Source organism: Rhinoderma darwinii, chromosome 5, assembly GCF_050947455.1.
Source record: "Rhinoderma darwinii isolate aRhiDar2 chromosome 5, aRhiDar2.hap1, whole genome shotgun sequence".
Classification (NCBI taxonomy): domain Eukaryota; kingdom Metazoa; phylum Chordata; class Amphibia; order Anura; family Rhinodermatidae; genus Rhinoderma; species Rhinoderma darwinii.
This window is the reverse complement of record NC_134691.1, coordinates 339,619,665-339,626,908: the sequence shown is the minus strand read 5'-3', so window position 1 is coordinate 339,626,908 and position 7,244 is coordinate 339,619,665. Positions and strand designations below refer to the sequence as shown.

Here is a 7,244-nt window from a genome sequence, read left to right as displayed (position 1 = left end):
ATCTTCTAGAGGTTTCTACTCAAGGCAAAGCACTGACTAGTCAGAGGACAAAGAGTATCATCCCTGGTAAAACAAATATATCCATAAGATGTGGCTGCCATCTATGGGGGCTCCTGGCGCATACCCCAGGCGTCTATCACTCCAGAGTTTCATCTAACAATGAATACACCCGTCTTGGATGGCAAAACCCTGCACCACAATAATTGCTATGGGGGCCCTTATCTTTTATGTACCCCCTGTTACAGGGGAAAAAAGCCCTTATCACGTGAGAATTAGACCTGTGAAGAGTCTGTCCCCCTGCCAGGGCCCTCCAGCGATCATCTGTGATCTGTGGGGAAACCAGGCAGTAATTGTTCAATATTTCTGCAGCGCCCCCACAGGAGAAACTAAGTATTACACAGAGTCCATTCATATCAATGTGTTGTCTGTGTAATACAGGACAGGACGGGTCCTCCAGAGAGAGAGAGAGACGCTCCATGTAACCGCTCTCCACTCTGGTCAAGAGATGAGGATCCTGAACAGAGGACCCCCCGCTATTAACTCAGAGTTCCCTTATAGGATGTATGGAAAATGTTTTTCTAAACTGGACAACTCCTTTAAGCGCTTAACGAATCCTGCAAATGAAATATTTCCAAGACTATAAGTATCGGGGGACATCATTCAGGTTTCATTGTTCGGAGTCTTCGTTTTTTCCTTTCACCCCTAAGGTCAGATAGGCGGCATGAATGTGTGGAAGTCTGCAATGAGGTCACGTGCGGGGAGCCTGGCGTAAAGCAGCAGCATCTGCACATCAATAAGAAGGGAGCGGGAGACGAGGCAGCTGTGAGAGAAAACACATCACACTGCAGTGCTCCTCAGCAGCATCACAGCCCAGCACCCGGGTCCCTTCTCCCACAGTTCAATGACTCAGTTTGATATAAGAGCGAATCTCAATAAGCCGCGTCCCATTCACACCCTAATTGGCCCAGTGGACCGGATGAATATTTATAAGAATCGCTGCCTAGAAGTGATTGGCTAAGGCGTCTTTTCCCCACTGACTGTAGGGTGGTCTTCTCCCTCGAAGACCTGCAAGGTTTGCTGCGCTTTGTCTAGTGCTAAAGACCAGGGACCTGCAATTCCCTGAGAGCATAGACACAATTCACACAGAAGCCGCTCGGGACACTGTATCGCTGCCTTCTCCCTGTGGATATGTCTACCTGTCCTTGGCACTGCCGCCGAAACTTCTGGATGGCGTCTTGTAGCCTGTAAGGGAATGCACTCAGCGCTGACGGTGGTGGTGCTCCAGTCTGTATTCAGGTCACATACTTCTACCACTCTACTGCAATAGGAAACCACTGATACGGTTGCACCTCCAATGCTGCCACCAGCACTAAACTTCCACCGGTTGGGTCTGTTCTTCAGCTTTAGGACTAAACCTCTAGGCTGCTCCCAATAGCTGCGATTGGTAAGTAAGTGAACCTGATGGTTTGTGTCTGGTGCTATGCAATGTTGCAGAGCTCTTTGTGGGGAGGGGGGGAGGGTGTCTTTATCCTTATATTTCAATCCCTGTAGCTAAAACATATGGATATCACCATGATGTGTGCCCAATGACAAACTCAGCTCTGCAGCATTAATATATATATATTCCAGTTAGTCTGGTGGGTGATACAATCCTGCAGTGTGTATCCTGTCAATGATACAATGTATCCCACTGCAGATTCCCCCCTCTGTTCTCTGCAGCCCTTGTAGTCACAGTAACAACATGTTTTGATCACCGGTTGAATGGTTCATCTGTGTCTATTATTGAGTGGCAAAGAAGCTTAGGAATATCAAGGTATATAGATGATGTATTTGTGTTTGTAGTCAGGTGGACGTTGGGGTTTTATTTCTGAAGCTTGAGGGGGGGTGGACACTAAGCTTATTATTTTAGACTCCAGTGCAGTGCTTTGCTGTGGTACCTGAATTGTTCATGGGGATCACGTATAGAGTAATGCAATATGTTCATTGGATACAATTAGAGGGCTGATGGACTCAAAGAAAAAAAATATAAATATAAAAATAAATATACATACTTCTCCATAGATTAATAGACATTATATTTAAATTGTGCATATTTTCTATTAAAAAAAAGACTGTATATATATATATTTTTTTATTTTATTTTCCTTAATAACTGACCAGAATGAGCCTTCTCAGAAACAGATTAGATCATCCTGGATGTCAGAGCCAAGTATTTGTTTCCATCTGCTTCTATTTTTGCTTTTTATTTTTTTTTATTTTTATTTTTTTATAAAACTAGGCACAATTCTTCGTAAAGTAACATCTCATTTGGGTTTTACATCCAAAAAGAAGACCTCAGGTTTTTTTTTTTTCTTTGAGCTATTCTTTTCTTTCTTTTTTTCTTTCTTTTTTTTTTTTATTTATTATGTTTTTGCAATTTTTTTTTTCGAGACAGATGGAATGGGTTTTACATCCAAAAAGAGGACCTCAGATTTTTTTTCCCCATTAATTTCCATTTCTTAAAATAAATATATCAGCACCAGATTATTATTATTATTATTATTATTACTATTTTGTAATATTACATTTTATTATTATATTATTAATTACAATTATATTGTCAGATTTCTGTAAATAATTATTGCATTTTGAGTATCTTGCGCTTGGTATAAATGATATCACAAAAGTTTAATTTACGTTCCCAAGCAGAAATGTCGCTTGTAAAGGGAAATTGTGGTGGATGGAATAAAATGATGTCATAGCACCAAAAGTGTAGGAGAATCTGCTGCAATGTCTCTGTACCACGTCGCTCTCAGTCTACGAAAGCAGCGATCGCGATCAATGTTGTGCATGGTATTGGATAGGATATTAATCAATAGCTCTGGTTTGATGCATCTTGCCTTGAATCCCCCACTTTTAACCATTCAATGACTTATGTCCTTGAGTTCTTCTAATTTTCCCCTTGACCTTGTCTTCTTGGTGCTTCATATAGTTCAGGGGCTAAGAATGTGGTCAGTGCTACATCACACTGTTATGTGATCTAAGGGCATCTGCAAAGGAGAAGCCCTAACATGAAATACATTTAGTGTTTTTTGTCATTATCTGTGTTTTTGTGTTTTGAGGTAGGACCCAGTATGATTTCTAATACATTATTTTCCATAGAGCTGTGTATGTGTTCACTTTAAAGGAGTTGGAACAGCCTCAGTGATGGTTTTTCTAAAATATTTGGAATGGAGGCTGCAATAGGGGAGTGCCACCTAGTGGCTTCATTATTATGAGTCACAAAAGGTAAAAAAAAAAGGCATTTGTTGCAGTAATTAATGTTAGAAAGATAAATAAGCAGCACCGTCTCAGTGGCTGGAGCAATCATTCTGACCATGTGTCCACACCATAAAACTGCAAAAAAAATAAAATAATAATAATTAAAAAGAAATCATCAACACTTCAAATGCAGTGCTGGTGATTAGATATATTTTTATTTATATAGATATGAGATACGGAATTTAAATCTAAAATAGATCAGTTAGTGGGTGCTATTGCAAGCCTTGATGCCAAATCCACGTGTACTGAATTACAAAGTTACATCCTGTATTATACTCCAGGGCAGCACTCACTATTCTGCTGGTGGAGTCACTGTGTACATACATTACTTATCCTGTACTGATCCTGAGTTACATCCTGTATTATACCCCAGAGCTGCACTCACTATTCTGCTGGTGGAGTCACTGTGTACATACATTACATTACTTATCCTGTACTGATCCTGAGTTACATCCTGTATTATACTCCAGAGCTGCACTCACTATTCTGCTGGTGGAGTCACTGTGTACATACATTACTTATCCTGTACTGATCCTGAGTTACATCCTGTATTATACCCCAGAGCTGCACTCACTATTCTGCTGGTGGAGTCACTGTGTACATACATTACATTACTTATCCTGTACTGATCCTGAGTTACATCCTGTATTATACTCCAGGGCAGCACTCACTATTCTGCTCGTGGAGTCACTGTGTACATACAGTACATTACTTATCCTGTACTGATCCTGAGTTACATCCTGTATTATACTCCAGAGCTGCACTCACTATTCTGCAGGTGGAGTCACTGTGTACATACATTACATTACTTATCCTGTACTGATCCTGAGTTATATCCTGTATTATACTCCAGAGCTGCACTCACTATTCTGCTGGTGGAGTCACTGTGTACATACATTACATTACTTACCCTGTACTGATCCTGAGTTACATGCTGTATTATACTCCAGAGCTGCACTCACTATTCTGTTGGTGGAGTCACTGTGTACATACATTACATTACTTATCCTGTACTGATCCCGAGTTATATCCTGTATTATACTCCAGAGCTGCACTCACTATTCTGCTTGTGGAGTCACTGTATACATACATTACATTACTTATCCTGTACTGACCCTGAGTTACATCCTGTATTATACTCCTAGAGCTGCACTCACTATTCTGCTGGTGGAGTCACTGTGTACATACATTACATTACTTATCCTGTACTGATCCTGACTTACATCCTGTATTATACTCCAGAGCTGCACTCACTATTCTGCTGGTGGAGTCACTGTGTACATACATTACATTACTGATCCTGTACTGATCCTGAGTTACATCCTGTATTATACTCCAGAGCTGCACTCACTATTCTGCTGGTGGAGTCACTGTGTACATACATTACATTACTGATCCTGTACTGATCCTGAGTTATATCCTGTATTATACTCCAGAGCTGCACTCACTATTCTGCTGGTGGGGTCACTGTGTACATACATTACATTACTGATCCTGTACTGATCCGGAGTTACATCCTGTATTTTTCTCCAGAGCTGCACTCACTACAGAGCTGACATCTCCCATTCAATATTCCCTTCTTGTTTACTGTCTGTTTTGGTGATTTTCATTCTGGGAAGTGTCATCTTTACACCAGGCAGTAACTGCCATCCAGCATTATAGTATTTTTTTTTAGGTAAGATTTGTGTTTGACAACCTTGCTGACTGTTTCCAACAACAACCACTAGAATAGTGAATGCAGCTGTGGCGTATTTTATTTCTAATGGCAGAAAACTTGAAAATTGTGATAGTAGTATAAACATTCAATGGAGGGTAAAATGCTACATTAACGTTCCAAAACAGAGAGGATTTTGAAAGAGCCAGTTTATGTCCTAGAAGCCATGAATTTTTTGAAAGCATAGTGTGAATGGGTCTTTAACAAATCTCATTTACCATTATGTAACACCTGGTTGCTGTTTTAAAATACTGCAGTAAAGCTTTGTCTGTGTAACAGTATTTCTCTGCCTTTGTGTCAGTCTTCACTTTAGTTTTAGTATTATATTCATATACCAGGAAGCCGAGAATAAGCAAAGCTTTAGCTTCCGTCCAGAACGAAGAAGTGGAAGGACACAGAAAAAAATGCATATAAATGTTTATGTAAAAGAAAAGCGGTTATTGTCATCAGTAGCAATGTTGCACATGTTATCTATGGACGTTGCTTTAATACATATTTAATGGTCTCCACCTTGATTTCACCTTGGCAGTTTTATGTGTAGTTACATCCACCCTTCCATTTTTCTCCTTTTGCCCTGCCTGTGTAAGTGTCAGTCTTCACTGAAGTGTTGGCATTATATTCATGAGCCAGGTAGATCGGGATGAACAGAGCTCAATGTCCCTCCCATATAGAGGATCACTTCCAGGAAAACTATGAATGCCTGCAAAAATCTATTCTAACCCCTCTCTCTCTACATCCAGTGATCTACGGTGGGAACCTCTTTCTCGAATATACCTGAGATCTGACCCGAGTCATAAACACCTATGTGATGAATTTCACTGTCAATTTTCTTGTAATTCTGACGTGTGGAACAAAGACCAGGATTAGGACTGGAGACCTGTCAATGATGATGAAGAATGGCAACGAACTGGTTATAAATGATTCATGATCGCCCTGAGGTCGAAAAACCGTCACTTTCTACAAAGGGGGAGGAGTCTGTAAAATGAATTTAAAGGGGAAGTCCAGTGAATTATCCAGGAAAAAATACATGTAAAAACTTGTGATCAGTGCCAAAGGAGTTTATGCTGCGCAGACCCTGTAAGTAAATCAGTGATGGTCCGAGATCAGAGACTCCACCAATGGGATCTTTTCTATGACATCATTTTGACTAAATTTGCCCATATCGGTAATGCTTTAAAACAGCTATATGCCCCTCCCATAATAGACCTTGATAGGATCTGGATTATCACATGATCCGGATTCTCTAAAAGTCCCCCCGCTATCAGGTCACATTTATAATACTGGTGTCTTCTTATGCTGGACTATCAGATGCCGGATTAAAGGAATTTCACTATTCTGTATCCTCCATTGCAGGAAGTTTGAAGCTTTGCGCTGTTTATCTCCTATCACCCCGTTATTGTCAGGCGTCCATTTATAGCTTCTATGACATACTGTATACGGTATATATAAACAGTAGTATAGCTTCCTGATAACAGCGGGATGGGGAATGAGCTGACACTACACACTGCCGGCTCTATAATAAGCACACATATATTCCCTGTCACCTGTATAAACATCATGGCGTCTGACTGCACTTAAATATACATTCCCGTCTTTGTTCCGGAAGGCAGCGCACGCCCATATTCATTAATATCATTCGCATGCAGTCTTAAATTAGCATTTGCTAAAGATTTTGGCCTTAATGTAAAATCTAAAACAAAGCCCCCCCCCACCTATCATGTACCATTAATAATACTGGTGTGGACCCTGCCTACATAGAGATACCAGCCACTCGCCCCCCTGAGCAGAGAAATCGCCTTCTATTACATCCGTATGCTCTCATTAACATATATAAAGGTACGAGTTGTCCAAACCAGACAACCCCTTTAAGAGGCGGGGCCTGACAAAGGAAGTTAAATATGCATAAACCCTAAATAAAAACCCACATGAACCATAAATTGCAGTGACTCATTTTCAAATAAGTGAAATAAGTGACAGACGTTTTTAATGAAAGCAAAAAAAGTGAAATAAAAATATTTGAATGGAAGCTCGAATAAATGATTACTACCTATAGTAACAGAAGACGGTCACAGCTCCATTACCAGCTCCGGCTCTATATAGGTGTTTGGATTTATGAATTAAATAGCTGGAGTTTCTATTCCGTGACTACAGCCGCGGTCAGAGATCCATTGCAGAATTTCGCTGCTTTACCGGCCCCATGGGAAAGTAGTGTTTAGTGTTTGTTCTGTCA

The 7,244-nt window shown here is 40.4% G+C and overlaps 1 protein-coding gene across 2 annotated transcripts in view; it reads left to right on the top strand.

Moving 5' to 3' along the window:
• The first annotated feature begins 623 nt into the window (after positions 1-623).
• The window catches only part of LOC142652219 (pituitary adenylate cyclase-activating polypeptide type I receptor-like), a 224,375-nt gene continuing 217,754 nt past the window's right edge, over positions 624-7,244 (top strand). The window contains exon 1 of one of the 2 annotated variants that reach the window (XM_075827814.1): positions 624-1,444. The gene's annotated coding sequence lies outside the window, so the exon portion shown is untranslated. The remainder of the gene's footprint in view (positions 1,445-7,244) is intronic. The other variant, XM_075827815.1, reaches the window with a different exon arrangement.